Genomic DNA, 16529 nt, shown 5'->3' with positions numbered 1-16529 from the left:
AGGGAGAGGGTTAAGGGGGGTCTGTTATTTCACAGAACTGATGGCCACTCATGATTGTGACCCCGGAAAGGAAGTCTGAGTTGGGGATATTTGGATGAGGATCCTTGACAAGTCAGCTGTCTCTAGGGAACTGTGGGTCACAACCTACTAAGTTTTTCAATAAAAGGACCATTAGATGAATTCGTTTAGGTTACCCTCCTCTGCTCCACTTCCCATTTACTCTTGCCTGTAAAATCCATTGGTTCTCTTTTTTCCATGTCGTGATTTTTTTAGTTCAATAGAGAAAATGATAAGGCTAAAAGGAGACAAAAACCATGAATAAAAGAACCAAGGAGAAAACGGGATGAGGGCAGACGTGGAAAGTAAAAGCAAGAAAAATTGAATAGACACTGAGAAATAAAAATAGAAAAAAGGAAATCGAGGGCTTCCCTGGTGGCGCAGTGGTTGAGAATCCGCCTGCCAATGCAGGAGACACGGGTTCGTGCCCGGGCCTGGGAAGATCCCACATGCCGTGGAGCGGCTGGGCCCGTGAGCCGTGGCCGCTGAGCCTGTGCGTCCGGAGCCTGTGCTCCGCAACGGGAGAGGCCACAACAGTGAGAGGCCCGTGTACCGCAAAAAAAAAAAAAAAAAAAAAAAAGAAAAAAGGAAATCGAGCAGCTTTAGGACATTAATGCGAAGCTGCTTTTGTTCCTGGCGACAGAGCGGGGTTGATGGTGTCCCAGCCCCTCGTAGACGTGATCGTGCCATCAGTCTGCGAAAGCTCCGCACCAGAGTGTCGAGGCTGCGCACTGTCTTCCGGCTGAATGCCTCCTGTTTGTTCACCCATAATGCGTGAGCGGAGGCTGTGTCGAACAGGACACATCCTGTGGTGTGAGGTTGCAGGGAGCGGTGACAGCCGCTGTTCGAGAATTGCATGCTGGGGTCAGGGCGGGACTGACTCCCGGGTGTGGGCATTGCCTAAAAACAGGCCCATTTAACGGCCTGTCAGTCACCCACCTGATTTGTGTGATGGAAAAGGTAAGGCCGACCTCTCAAATTTAGCGTGTTGCCATGGAAATTTTAATTTCTTTCTTCTCAAAAGAGGGAGAAATTTAAAGGACAGAATTAAATCGAATTTCTAGTAGCTCCTTTTGATATTAATAACCATGAAGTTAACACGCCACTGGAAGCCCGCTGGAAGCAGAGCATACAGCCAGTTAATTTTAGAAACTCCACTTCAAAATTTTGCAGAGAGACAGGGCATCGTAAAGCACGAACAGTGATGTATCAAAGTTTAACTGGCATTAAGTCATTTCTTTGTGAAACAACTTGTCTTTGAAATGAGGAAAAGTATTTTGGCTCAGTCCTGTTTTCCAAATACGCCCGAATGGAAGTAATCAGTCTTTCTAAGGGGAAAAAAATACCTTCAGGGCGAGGCCAAGGTCGGAAATCTCAAGCTAAGAGTGTTTCAGAAAGTTTTGAGTAAACAACCAGGAATTCAATAGAAGGCATGCCATCCCACATGTTACCATCCAAACAGTTTTACTCACATACATGAATCATGTTAATATTGTCACGTTTCCCCCTGGCTGAGAACCTGCTTCGGTGACTGAAGTTGTTGCGTGAGGCGTATGAAACTGTATCTTCAGCAGCATCCCTGGAAAACCGGGGGAGCAGGGGACTAGGGTCATTCGTAACGGGGCACAAGAGCTAAGCACACCTTCCGGCAGCTTCTTCGGAGCAGCTGGAATTTGGTGGAGAAACCAACCCATTTTCTGCCGCCTCTCTCCAAGTAAGATTTGAAGGGAGCGGTGCAGGCTGTTGAGGAAGGCGACCTGTGGCCGTACAAAGTGACTTGCCTGTTGTGAGCGGGTCTGACTTTAGTTTTCGAAGCCCGAGAAACGTGAGATGGAGATCACCGCTGAATATGCGTGTCGGTTTATCTTGCATGTGTGTTTTCTTTGGGGATATAGAGCCGTCCGCAGCTGACATCTGTGTAGCTCAACTCCGTGTGTCCCATGCATTTCACTGCCACCGTGCTCCCCTTGGTCACACACCCCCATGCGTGTGGCCAGACGAGAGCCCTGTCTGTCTTTTTCAACACTGTTCTCTGTACGAAGAATAATGCCTAGCACACAGTATCTGCTCGGTAAAGGTTTGTTGAAGGAATGAGAGAAAGTGAAGAAGAAAGGCAGGCAGGATACACTCCATACTTCTCATCAAAGCACACAAGGCCTCCTTTCATTTGGCCTAATTCTTAAATGCACATCTCTTCTCACCCTATCCCTGAAGCATACAACGACTGACAGTCTTTTAAACTGTTAATTGACTCACACTTTTCGCGTATGTGTCCTTTTGACCGTAATGGCCCCTCTCTGCCTGCCCTGCCCTTTCCTGCCTTGTCTCCCTGGGGAATACCTAAGTAGGAATCCGAGCTTTTAAACTCGGCTCCGACATCGTTTCTTTTATGAGTTCTTTCCTGAAACCCCAGAGCGCTGGCGCTCCCCGCTTCGGGCTTCTGCAGGACCCGTGACGCTCGTACTTACTAGTTTTCATATCTGTCTTCCCGTTAGTCTAGGCTTTCTGTCAGCTGAGGACAGGAACTGTATCATTTTCATCTTAAAATTCGCACCACGTCAGGTACTTGGTCCTTGCTTACTAACTCAGATGAGTGAGTGAATTCTAGTGAGTTCTGCATAGTTTATTACTTTGTGTTTCACAGTTACGATTCTTATTCCCTAACTAGATGAGTTTCTTCACTGCCAGAACCATGTCTTATATTTCTAAAGTGCCTGGCACAGTACTGTATATGTAAAGAATGCTTTTTAGTATATACCTTGCCGATTGTTTATTTGGTGACCCAAGACAGTTTCCTCAGTGCCATTCAGTAGCTTTGGATAATCTGACTGTTGATGTCAGGAGAACCACTCAGACTCCATCCTGAGTTATGACCCTATTATCTGCAACTGCCTGGCCTACAGAAATATTACTTTACATCTGAAGATTTCCCAGAATTGTTTTGTTTCCTTTGCCCCCGTAGAGGCTGGCTATCTTACCAACTAAATTTATGGGTTTGTTTATTTTTCTTACCTTACCGGTTTTTGCTTTATGTATCTTGAAGCTCTGTTATTGAGTGCGTACACATTAAGGATTGTTATATCTTCTTGATGACTTGACTCTTTTATCATGATGGAATATCTCTTTTCAAAGCTGGTAATACTCCATGCTCTGAAGTCTGCTTTGTCTAACATTAATGTAACCATTCCAGCTTTCTTTAGAATTGTGAGTGCACGATAAACCTTTTTTCATATATTTGTCTTTAAGCTGTCGATGTCTTTATATCTCCAGTGAGTTTCTTGTTGACAACGTATATTCACCAGCCTAGAGGACACAGGTCTAGGGGGCAAGGCTGTCTCTTCCTCCTTGATTTCAATAGGCCAGGCTGCCACCCAGGGCCAGAGGGCTGGAGCTGCCACCCCAGTGGGCCTGGAGGACAGCATCCAGCCAAAGAGCCTTATTCTCAAGCCTTAAAATCTGATGAGGGACTTCCCTGGCTGGTGGTCCAGTGGTAAAGAATACGCCTTCCAATGCAGGGGACGTGGGTTCGATCCCTGGTTGGGGAGCTAAGATCCCACATACTGCAGGGCAACTGAGCCCGTGCACCACAACTACTGAGCTCGTGCGCCTCAGCAAGAGAGCCCACGTGCCGCAAACTGCAGAGCCCACACTCTCTGGAGCCCGCACACCACAACTAGAGAAGAGAAAACCTGCACGCCACAAGTAGAGAGAAGCCCGCGAGCCACAACAAGCGCTGCAGCAAAAGATCCCGCCTGCCGCAGTGAAGACCTGACGCAGCCAAATAAATAAATAAATATATTTTTAAAAATCTAATGGAATTTGACCTGCTAGGTTTTGGACTTGTTTGGGACCCATGATCCCTTTCTCTTCTTTCCAGGGTCTCCCTTTTGGAATGGGAATGTCTAGCCTAAGCCTGTCCCACCATTGTATTTTAGAGCAGATAACTTGTCTGGTTTCAGCAGGTCCACATTTAAATTTTGCCTCAGGATGAATCATGTTTTTTAAGTCTCACCCACACTTGATTTAGATGATATTTACGTGAGATTTGGGATTCAGAGTTGATGCTGCCGTGGGTTAAGACTCTTGGGCTGTTGGGATGGGGGTGAATGTGTTTTGTGTGGGGGAAGAACGTGAGTTTTGGGGGGTACAGAAGGCAGGGTGTTATGGGCTGAATTGTGTCCCCTGCAAAGTTAATATATTGAATCCCTGACTCCAAGAATGTGACTATATTTGGAGATAGAGCCTTTAAAGGTAATTAAGTTAAGAAGAGGCTGATAGGTGGGCCTTAATCCAATCTGCTTGGTGTCCCTGTAAAAAGAGGAGATTGGGACATACAGAGACACCAGGGCTGTGTGCTCACAGAGAAAAAAAAAAAAAACCGTTGAGAACATGGCAAGAACGCAACCATCTGTAAGATAAGGAGAGGCCTTAAAAAAAAAAACCAACCCTGCCAACACCTTGCTCTTGGACATCTAGCCTCCAGAACTGTGAGAAATAAATTTCTGTTGTTAAGCCACCCAGTCTGTGGTATTTTCTTATGGCAGCCCATGCAAGCTAATACCTTGTTTTTGAAAGATATTCTTCTCTGGGTATAGAATTCTAGGTTGACTTCCTGTTTCTTTAATATTTTAAAGATGCTGTTCCATTTTCTTCTGGCTTCCATAGTTTCTGTTGAAAAGTCTGCTGTATTTATGTGTGCTCCCCCCACCCTCTCATGTTTCTTTTTTCTCTGACTGCTTTCAAGATCTTTTTTTTTAACTTTTGTTTTCAACCATTTGAAAATAATGTGACTGTTTGTATTTTACGTTATATTTCCTGTCTGGGCTAAAATCCTTTTTGAGATCTCTGTGTGCCTTGTTGTCGTTCATTAATTTTGGAAGATTCTTGGCCCTTATCTCTTCAGATATGTCTTTCGTCCCTTTCTCTCTTCCCTTTCTGTATCTACAATTATGTATTTGTTAGACCATCTGATATCGTTCCACATCTCTTCGATGTCTGGGGGCTTTTGATTGTTTCTTTCGGGGATTTTTTTCATGTTACGTTTGGAGATTCCTATTATCTGTTTGGATAATTTCTATCAATATGTCTTTAAGTTCGTTTGCTTTTTTGTGTCTCTTTATTTTTTATTAAGTGGTAAATATTATATGTAAAAGAAGAGTAGAAACTGAGATTAATAACATTTATGTCTGGAAATAGGCAATTCCTCTTCTTCTGTCAGACCATTAGCATTTGGAAACCGAGTCAAGTCAGTAATTGAGCTGGGTTTGAGTTACCTTCATCGCTCCACAGGCTTTCAATTTTCCAGTGGTGAATTGTACATTTAGTGCAAATTCTTGAGTGCTGATTTTTCCTGGATTTCAGTAGTTCCCTCATGCCTATACCACAGGGCTCCCCCTTCACACTCTTGTCCTCTCCCAGTGCAGGCTGCTCTTACCTGTTAATGCTAAATATAGTTAAAGTCTTGTTTGTACCCAGTTGCATTTTTCTTTTTTCATCTGCAGTGGCAACCAGTGTCCTAAACTGGTTTGCATTTTTACAGTCCACGTTTTTACCTTTTTAATATACATATTTGTTTACACGAACAATATGCAGTATTGTTCAGTGTGATATAAATTTGAAATAAATGACATCATACTACTCAGGCTATCTTTCTGTTCATTAGTGTTTACTGAACCTGAGCCTTCTAGTCACTTGCTATTGGAAGAACAGATGTTGCTGAAATTTTTCAGATAAATGTAAGTCTCATACCATTTTAAGTATGGCTCTGGAGCCCTAGAGAAACTTTCTTTGAAAAAGTAGATTGAGGTCATGTCAGCGTAGAATGCTGTAGTGGTACAAAGTGGCTAGAATGAAGAAAAAGGTTTCATTAGGTTCAGATTTAGATTTAAACATCTTCTCTGTTGATTCTAGGACAGCCCCATATTTGACCACTGTCTGTTATCTTCCAGAATCACAGCTCATAAATGAAATTCCAGGTCCACTTTTCCCACACCACACACCTTCTACAGAAGGTGTCTTATTTTCTTTGCCAGGCCCTCTTGCCAGCTCCTGGGCAGTAAACCTTGTTAGTGTTTGCATAAATCTGGCACTGACACTGGCCTATATATTTGGTGGGACCAAAGATCCTGGTGTGTTAGGCAGGCTGGGATCAAGGATTCGGCCCACGTGGCCAGCATTTTTGGCAGGGCCAGGGCTGCGGATTCAGCTGGCGTGGTGGCATTTGGAGGCAAGGACCAAGATGATGGTGCAGGTGGTTGGGAGACTGGCTACATACAAGGAGACTGAACAAATGAGTAAGTATATTGAAGCTCATGGGAGCAGGCTTGTTACTCCAGGAGGAGGAAGTAACAAATAAAGAAGGGTGAAGGCAAGTCTGGTGGTGTTCAGTTGCTGTTGGAGGTGTCCATATGGACTCAGGGTTTTTGACAGATAATAGATTTAGCTTTCTCTGTGTGTACATCTGTGTGCTCACCTACATGTATACATGTGTGTATTTCCTAGTTTTATCTGCTGAAGCACCTAGAAGCAGTGACACACCAGTAACAAGGAGCTCACCTAGCTCCCAGCTCTTGGTTTATAGATGCCTTTTTTCACCAAAAGGAACCAGGGCTCCTTAGAGACATGTCTCAGCCTAGGACTGTGTGTGGCAAAGTACAACATAAATCCAGAGCACCTTATACCAGAAAGTAATGGAGTGTTCCAAGAGTGGTGGGGGTATGTCAGAAGGACATGGGGGGCACTTTCCTGGCGGCGCAGCGGTTAAGAGTCCGCCTGCCAATGCAGGGGACACGGGTTCGAGCGCTGGTCCAGGAAGATCCCACGTGCTGCGGAGCAACTAAGCCCGTGCGCCACAGCTACTGAGCCCGCGTGCCGCAACTACTGAAGCCCGCGTGCCTAGAGCCCATGCTCCACAACAACAGAAGCCACCGCAATGAGAAACCCCTGCACCACAACGAAGATTAGCCCCCACTCACCGCAATTAGAGAAAGCCTACACACAGCAACAAAGACCCAACACAGCCAAATAAATAAATAAATAAATTTATTTTTTAAAAAAGAAGAAGAAGAAGGACATGGGGGGCTCCCAATAGCAAAATCTTCAGGAATTTGAGCAGCAAAATTAATAATAGTAACAAATTACAGCCCACTGCGTAGAACAGGAATCTATGAGTCTGTACTAGTGCAGAGAAATCAGTAAGCAAAAACATGGTGGGGCAGGGGCCATGCCCTGTAGTAGAACGCCAGCTAATACATGGAGAAAGAGTGCTGGAGTTAGAGAATCACCACTGGGCAACCATCACAGTAATAACTTATTTGAACTGGAATCGCCTATGAACGTGAAAACCAGTGGGTGAAAGTTGGTTGAGGAACAGGATATCTGCGTAGAGTCTAAAAGTGTCTCTTCACACACACACACACACACACACACACACACACACACACAAAGTTATTTCAGTTAATTAGCACAAAATCCTTTTAGTTGATTTATGTTGGAAAAACTTGGCAGACACCATCTAAACCCAAATGACTGGAGGTAACGTCACCTGTAGTGGGATAAATGAATGTGATGTCTTAATTCTAGGTCTTAGCCAAATGGCACATATGTTGCTGAAACTTCCCCTAATTCAGCAAGCACAGAGACACCAAACACTAAACATGAGAGGAAAAAATGAAAAATTGTACTTTATCAAAACTTTAAACTTGTTGTTCATCAGAAGACTGGGAGGAAATATTCACAATGTATATATTGAACAAAGGACTTCTATTGAGAAGATATTTTTAAAATCAGAAACAAAAAGACAAAACAACATAATTTTTAAATGGGCAGAAGACTTGAACCAGACAGTCCACAAGAGAAAATACACAAACCAAGCACACGAAAACAGTGCTCACATAAACGAAAGCTACAGTCAGATAGCAGTGCCATTCCAAGAAAATGGCTAAAATTCACCAAATGTGAATTTTACACATTCACCAAATGTCCACGAGGGTGTGGAGCAGCTGGAACTCTACGTGCAGTGGTGAGGATGGTCCAAGGCTTTGAAGAGCTGTTAGGCGGTTTCTTATTAAATCGGATACACACCTGTCCTATAACCCAACAATCCCACTCTTCCTTATTTACTCAAGAAAAACAAAAACACGCCCACAAAAAGATGTGTACAAAATTGTTCAGAGCAGCTTTATTCGTAAAAGCACCAAACTGGAAACAGCCCAAATGTTCATTAACAGAAGAGATTTGTTTAAATTATCATATATCGTATAATGGCGTGTACTACTCAGCAACAAAAAGGAATGAACTACAAATACAAGCAACTTTATGAATGAATCTCAAAAACACTGTTAAGCAAAAGAAGCAGATGCAAACGAATATCTGACTGGTGTCTGATTCCCTTTGCATGGCATTTCCGGAACAGGAAGAACTCATCTGTGGTGACGGAAACTAGAACACTGGACGGACGCCTGTGGCGACTGACTGAAAGGGGTCCCAGGAGTCTTTCTGGAACGACGGCAATGTTCTGTGTCTCGGTTGGTGAGACGGTCATGTGGGCGTATATGTTGATGAGAATTCGTCAAATTGTACACGCGGATGTACAGAGATCTGTGCCTCTTGCTGTATGTCAGTGATAGTTTAATTCAAAGCAAAAGCAGGAAAGTCACGTTTCCAGTCTCCTCTCAAACTTTTTGAAGCAGTTCGACCGATAGGCAGATTCTGCTGAAAAGCTGAAAGTGGAATTTCTCCCTGGAGCACACGTCCTTTTTCCACCACGAATGCCAGCCCCCCTGCCGGCCGACTGCGCTGGAACGAGCCCTCCGTGGCCAGCTCGCTCCGTGGGCCGCTGCTGTGGACTCCAGCACCTTTCCTGGCACCCAGGCCGGTTCTGACCTTCAGGGAAGTATCGTTGCACAACCCGGCTCGGGCCCCGCCGTCTCCTCGGAGTTCTTCCATTCGTTTTCTCGGTTTTGATCATCGGCGGCTTGGCGTGTACCCTCTCTCGTCGACGGCGTTGTCGATGCCGGGGTGGCATCGAGTGAGTGGGCCCTCACTCTGGGAGCTCGTGGCTCATCAGTCACGACATGACACTCTTCTCTCGTGAATGCACCTGCACAGATTGTCGTAGCCCCCAAGTGGGCCACGTGGACACGGGAGCTTTTGGGGGCAACGGGGGGAGAAAACGAGAGAGAGAGAGAAAAGAAAAGAATGGGTTCTTTATGGGCAGCAAACTCTGTCCTTGTTCCCAGCCTGCATGCTTCTGATCTGGTTTTCTCCTCTTTGCTATGTTTGAACTTGTTTCCTCGGCTCCGACACTGAAATCTTGTCCAAAAAGACTTAGAGCAGCGGAGCATGAGAGGCTACTCGTGATCCAGCAACAAGAACCGCAGGCCCTGAAGACAGATGGGTGTCTGTGCCTGACTGGGCTTGGGAATGGAGTGTGTGTGTGTGTGTGTGTGTGTCTGTCTGTCTGTCTGTCTGTCTGTCTCTTACATTTATGAGAAAACCCTATGGGGCAGCCTCACTCTTCCCCTCCCCTCTGCTCTCACAGTTTGGCGCTCTCCCCTCCTTCTGACAGCTTCCACTAACCTTTTCATGCAAAGAGCAGAGTATCTTGCCAGCTGGATGTTGAAAATCTGGCAGAGAAGGGATTGTTCTAAAAAGAAAGAAAGAAAAAAAAGAGGTAGAAGCGCTGGGAGACCCCACGAGAGAGGACAGGGCCTGGCCATCTGCTGGCTTGGGCCCTGAGACCCTGAGCCTGCTGCCTGACTTCTGGTAAAATCCCCTAAAACAAGATTGCAGAGACGAAGAGGAAGTGAGGATTTGAATATAGAGGAGGTGAGGAACTCTCTCCCACAGTTGAAATGACGCAGATACTAATCCTTCGTTGCAAATCACTCCCGACCTGAGGGCAGCTGAATGGTGGACACATGAAAGGATGCATGTAAATAGGAGCAAACGTAAAGGCTTTTGCGCTAAACGTGCTACATCAGCTTGTTTGTGGACAGGGAGAACACTGTATTAAGAGACCCAGCTAGACCAGAACTTTTTTTTTTTTTAGATTCTTAACTATGTTTTTCTATTTATCTTTGTTTCTTCATGCTGGAATTCATCAGTTTTATGTTTTAGCTCATTAATTCATTCTTGGGTTGCTTTATCTAGAGATTATCCCATCTATTGCATTTTCAAATTCATTACTGTATTTTACATTTCCAAGATTTATAATTGGCATATCTATCTATCTATCTGACCAGAACTTTTTTGATACAAAAGATCCCTCCAGACCATCTCCTCCCTTAACTTATCTCAGAGAAGGGGATTCTGCTGTTTCTCTCTTGTCTAAGGTCTCTCCCCCCGCATCCTGATCCTCACCACCAGGGCCTGCCCCCAGCTGGCCAGGACTAAATCAAAGTGGACATGAAACACCTACTCTGAATTCAGGTCTCCTGTGCCCTCAGCTTCTCAGCAAAGAGGGCAGGAACCTTTCCTTTTGTTTCCATTAGCTTGATCTTGCACTGGACCCTTTAGAGCTCTGAAATAGGAATACGGAACATTTTTTAATTACGAGGCTCGGTATTGATAGAGATCTTAATATTTTTGAGCCGCCCTGTGCCTTCCCTTTGCGTTGGGAGTATATTCCCACGGAAGGAGGAGGTCAGCGCGTGTGATTCCCCGGAGCGCCTGCAGGAGCACTTAGTTACCGTCTTGGAGAGTCTGGACAGCTAGTCCAGTCCAGCACAGTGACCTACAGAGAGAATGCAGGGAAACTTACCCTTGCGAATGTCCAGAAACTGGCCCGGGGCAGGCACTGCCGCCCCAAAGCCCGTGGGGCGGAGAAACCTTGGAAGCGACGGTTTTCCCATCTAGTCAGAGCTTTGAGATAAATTGTCCTTAGCTTTCCTCAAACCACGGCTTAATTCTTTACCAAAGGTTTGGTGGGACAGTCTAGAAACAGAAGTCACTTAAACGCCTGGTGGGCAGCGTCCAGCATGGTCCCGGCCACAGCCCTGCCCCAGTGCACCCGCACGGTGCCAGGCTCCCCCGTCACTCTGGCCGCATGTGTGTACAGCGGAATTCTTAGGGGAAACCTGTGTGAACCCCGAAAAAGGAAAAGGTGTTGGGCCACGCCCCTCTCCCAGTTTGCAGACCGTGCTGCTGTTCCCCGCCAGACTCCCTGGGCCCCCTGACCTCAAGCGCTGCTTGCCCCAGAGAGTGGGGGAGAGGCTGCCACAGCCTCCCTCCAGGCGTCCCCTCCTCCCGGTGACCCAGTCCCCACTCGCTGAGCCTCTGTTGTCCCTGTCACTCGCTGAGCCTCTGAGCAACTCTCCAGCACCTCGTGTAAGAACACCAGGGCCGCTGGGGCAGTGAGGTTTTCTCCCTGAACCCCTCGCAGTGCTGAGTGGGAAAGATGGGACCAGGCCACACTCACTTGCCACCGGGGCAAGTGAAGGTGTGTTCCTGACGCAGGAGTTGGGACTCAGAGGCCTCTTCCAATACATGAAATGTTATGAGTGCTGGTTAGGTGACACTGCTCGCCAGCAATACTGTATTAGTTTGTAAGGCCACCATAGCAAAGTACCACAGACTGGGTAACTTAAACAGCAGAAGGTAGAAGGTAGAAGTCCAAGATCAAGGTGTCAGCAGGGTTGGTTTCTCCCGAGGCCTCTCTCCTTGGCTTGCAGGCGGCCGCCTTCTTGCTGTGGCCTCACGTCGTCGTCGTCCTTCTTCCGTGCAGGTACGTCGCCGGTGTCTCTGTGTGTGTCCAAGTTTCCTCTTCTTCACGAGGACACCAGTAAGATTGGAGTGGGACCCACCCTAACAGCCTTAACCACTTAAACTTAACAGTTTAACAGATTAACTTAACCACTGAACTTAACCACTTTAAATCTCTTCTCCAGATACAGTCGCAGCCTAAGGTTTGGGGGTTAGAGCTTCAACATGTGAATTGGGGGAGGGGACATGACTCAGCCCATATCATTATGGCCAGTAGCCCGTGGGGCCTCCTGGGGCCCTAACCACCACTTAAGTAATTGTTTCAGCCTTTCGAACAACCAACTTCCAAGCAGACTCTGGAAACGGCCTTCCACGTAAATTACGGGGCCTGCCTTTTAAGAGGCAGGGGGTGCTGGAGAGTCTTGCTCACATCCACCAATTACAGAATCCTCCCTCGGGTGGGGGGAGGTGGGGATGCAGGGCCTGCTGGTGGTGTCAGTCCAGAGTGCCCTGTGACGCAACTTAGAAACTAGACCTTTCTTTAAAAGCTGTGTAATAGACACAAAGGCATAAAGTATGAAGCAGATGCTTGCTTAGTGAATGAATGAAATCAGGAATTTTCTGGAGATAAGATAGTGGCATTCTTCTGCACCGTAGTATAAATGCTATCTTACTGCTTTGTCTACCTCTTTTTAAAGACCACTTCGGCACAAGAGAAAATGCCCCACCTAACCGTGTGCCCCTGGTGAAAGGGGGCACTGGGCCCTCAGTGTAATTTTAACACTGAAGATAACAGATCTTGCCGTAAATTGAAGGGATACTCAAGTCGCCCTAAAAATCAGGTTTTGATGGACAGGATTTTTCATGGGGTTCTTTTTAAAGATAAATAGTGGTTTTAATGTTATCGAACTAAAAAAAAAAAAAGTTTCCTAATAGAAACTCTCAGGCAAACTTAAATGCTAAGATCTTACTGCCATCTTAACAAAAGCAGGCTGTGGTGGCAGCTTAAGGTAGGGGGGTGGCGTGTTTGATGGAGCCCCTGCCTGACGGTCACTGGTTCCGTTTCTTCCTTTGAATCAGGCGTCTCTCCGAGGTGGTACCTTTTTAAATGCAGGCGTTTCTAGGAGGGGCAGCTCGGTGTCTCTCACGTTAGCCTGCCCAAGGCTCCTGAACACTAGGATGGTAGGGACGGTGAGCGACTGGGAAGAGGGGAGTTCAGAAGGGGACGCAGCGCTGCCACGTTAGAAGCCAGCTTAGTCCCCGCTGTGACCCAGGCCCGGTGGCGAAGCGTCACCGTCCTTAGGGTTCAGTGATGCCGGCCGGCCGCACAGCTGAAGTCCACACCAGCCCTCTGCAAGTGTTTAGCCTAAATTTGAGCCCACAGATATTTCTTCATGAGATTCGGTTTAGCAGAGACGGGCGTCAGGATGCAGCTCGTGGGAAGGCAGGGAGTCACCGAAAAGACAGTATCGCGTTTTCTGGAGCCTCCGGCCTCGGGAGCCCAGCTGGGCCGCGCGCTGTTCGTCAGGAGCGGCTGCGTTTGCTCAGCCTCGTCCCCCGCCCCTGGCTCCTCGCACGTGAGGGAGCGGAGACGGCACGACGGCCCCTGCCCGGCAGGACGAAGCCGAGTGGCCAGGTGGGGCCTGGACGTTCCCTGCCGCCCCGGACCTGCCCCACCGCGTCCCCCTGCCGTCCCCGGGGAGAAAACCCCAGGCGCCCCCGAGACGGGCGTGTCCTCGGTGGTCGCGTTAAACGGGCTCAGGCCGCGTGTGCGCAGGGGTCCCAGGCCCGTGTGCCCACCAAGCGCCGGGACTGTCTTCGGGGAGGCAAGTGAACGGTGGGCCATTAAGATGCCCGTCCGGAGGTTTCTTTAGCCTCCCGCGGGGCTGTGGCTTTGCCAGCCCCGGCCTGCTGCCCGCGTGGTCGGCCGCTAAGCGCTGTCCTGTCCGGTGACACGCCCCGTGCCCCACCCCGGCACCCCCGTCTTCTCTTGCCCGCGCAGAGCAGCCCTGCTCACCGGGCCGCAGCTGAGGGTTGAGCCCGCCTCCCTCTCCAGCTGCTGCTTCGCGAAGCTCGGGGACCCCCGTCTGCAGGGGCTGGAGAAGCCCCCCGGGAGTGCTGCGCGCTTCCCTCCTCGCCGCGGCCATTCCTGCCGCGTGGAGACCGCGCCGGGGGGGGCCGCTCGGGCCCTGCAGCACCGTGGCTTCGCCCGTGCTTTCCAGGGGACTGTGCTCCCCGTGTGCTGAGCCTTGAGCGTCCGCCGCGCCAGACGGGACTGGAAGGTCCCCGGGTCTCTCCTCTCACCCTCCTTCCCCTAAGGAAACGACTGCAGAAGTCGTGAGCTATGGGGGGCCAAGGGAGTGTTGTTCTTTCAAATCCAGCTTTCCCCTAGAGCTTTCAAATCACAGCACATCCTCTTCCCTTTAGCACCCAAATTAGTAACTGTCCAGGCCCCGCCCCGCCAGCCTTCTCCTCGGCGGCACAGGTGCCTGTCCCCGCGTTGTGCCCACCCCCTCCCCGCACATGGTCCTCCAGACGATGGCCACGTGTACCCGGGGGTCACTCGGAACGACCCACACATCCCCGCGGCCTTACGCAGTAGTGGCACCCCCTCTGTGGCCCCTCTGAATTGCTGGACCAGGAGCTCGTGAAAGGTCGTTTTGTCATCTCGCCAGGGAGTTGGGAGACACCACCCAGGGGATGTGTCAGGTTGGCACTAAAAAAAAAAAGCAAAAAGCAAACAAGATCCATGGTTCCCTGAGGGAGCCTTGCCAGTCTCTCCCCCGTCGTGCTGGCCCTAGAATCGCGTGCCACGTGCTGGGCGTGGAGTGTGCACTGCGCACGCGCCACCGCAGTGGAGGCCGCTTCCGGCTCTGGTCCTGCGCAGCCGCGGTGACTCACAGGCGTGGATTAGCTGCGTGCTGGTTTAGCGCTTCAATCTCAGATGCAGCGAAGCCTTGTTCTTATCGTCCTGATGGCCTCAGCATTAGATTTCTTAGTTGTTTGGATGGTTTGTTTTCTGTTTTAAATCCTCTCCCTTTGGCACGTTTCCTTTCTGAAAGCCAAACCAAACCCGCTGGCCCGGCTGGCCCGGCTGGCCCGGCCTGGCCGTGCCCGAGATTCTCAGAACCCTCTGCAGCTGCTCTGATGGTCCCTTTGACAGAGAGGGACATTCTTCCCCGCGTGGCTAACTACAGGCTCTTAAAGTGAATGTCTCTACTCACGTCAGTTAACGGGTTTGTGAGAGGTGGTGTGAGGTGTTACCAATTAAAATTCTGCCTGGCAGGAATTCTGCTGCCCCATTCAAACCTCCGTACTTTCTCCAGCCTCCAGTGCTATCCCGGCAAGTCTGGACTGGGAAGTGGTCCGTCTCTGCCTCAGGACGCACCGCATCTAAATGCCCCAGCCACATGGATACCTGGCTTGCTCTTTTCAGCTTTATTGGGATACGACTGACATAAAATTGTAAGATGTTCAAAGTGGACAACGTGATGATGGCTATACGTATACATTGTGAAAGGATTCCCCTCATCAAGTTAATTAACACATTTATCATCTCACATTTACTTACCTCTTTTAAAGTTCTACTTAGCAAATTTCAGTTACACAATACCGTGCTATCAACTGTAGTCACGACTGGCTTGTTTGAACGGGATGATACATCAGATCCCTTTGGTGGTTCTGCAAGCTTTTTACACAAGAGAGGATTCCCCATTCTCTCTCTTTTTTTTTTTTTCCTCCATTCTCTTGATTCTTGAAATTTAATGTATAGGAGCCCAATCAGCCCAATGTAAACCTCCTACTGGGTTTGGGGGGGCGGGTGGTCTCTTCCCACTTTTATCTTTTGTAGCCATGTCTTCTGTCTCCTCCTCTGTTCTCTCCCTTCCCTAACTCGTTCAGAGAAGGTATAACACCTATATCAAGACAGAACCTTTCTGGAAAGAGAGTAACCTGGGAGGTTGAATATCACGAAGAAGAACTCAGATTATCTCAGCCAGGGAAGAGTATTTCAGGCAGGAACGCATCCAGCATTGTAGAAGTGTCTAGACCTAAGTAGGTTAGCAATTAAGACAGAATGTTAGTGACATCTGCAAGTACAAAACCGAATTATCAGCAAGCAAAAGTTTGTGCTGGTTTATGTACAGATAACTGTCTACACCTGGACTGTTGCCTCACTGTCTGTGCCTGGTTCCAGCTCATGCTGTATCCAGGTGTTAGCAGCCTGTGTTTTGGTCCCTAGATCCGTTGACCCCAGTTCACCTGGGTCACTTGACTCCAGGTTGTTGACTCTCACAAAACCGTGACTGACACTAACCTTCAAAAGATGATAAGCAGCAGTGACGTGCCGACTCTAAGAGGTCCGGTGGTCAGCCAGCAAGACCAGCTTTCTTGCAAAGCTCGCCTCTGAGGCCGGGGCGAGGTTCTCTTTTTCTCTCTGGAGCACGTGTGCATCTGGAGGCAGCAGTTTGGTCCCTGACCGATTGCTGGCGGGGCGCGAAGGACGGGCCCCGGGTTTCCGGGGTGCACACTCCATCAGCCTAAACGCCTCCGGGCCCATCACCTCTTTAGGCCTTGCTCGCCTCACTCTAAGGTTAGAGAACTGAACTGCGGTTTCTGTTAGCTCCCTTCCAGCCTTTTGAGTCTCAGTTTTGGAATCGGCCTGCTTTCAGGTCCGGTAGTTCCACTGTTTGATATCTCGTAGGGGAGGGGGTTAGTGTAGAAACGAAATCGTGTGCTTTGTACTAATACAGAGTCACGAGAAACCCTCT

The 16529-nt window shown here is 48.5% G+C and overlaps 1 protein-coding gene across 2 annotated transcripts in view; it reads left to right on the top strand.

The window, feature by feature from the left end:
- ERC1 (ELKS/RAB6-interacting/CAST family member 1) overlaps positions 1 to 16529 on the top strand; it is a 368179-nt gene that overhangs the window by 334843 nt on the left and 16807 nt on the right. The window lies entirely within an intron of this gene.

This window comes from Kogia breviceps, chromosome 12, assembly GCF_026419965.1.
Source record: "Kogia breviceps isolate mKogBre1 chromosome 12, mKogBre1 haplotype 1, whole genome shotgun sequence".
Taxonomy (NCBI): domain Eukaryota; kingdom Metazoa; phylum Chordata; class Mammalia; order Artiodactyla; family Physeteridae; genus Kogia; species Kogia breviceps.
This window is presented reverse-complemented; position numbering and strand designations above follow the sequence as displayed.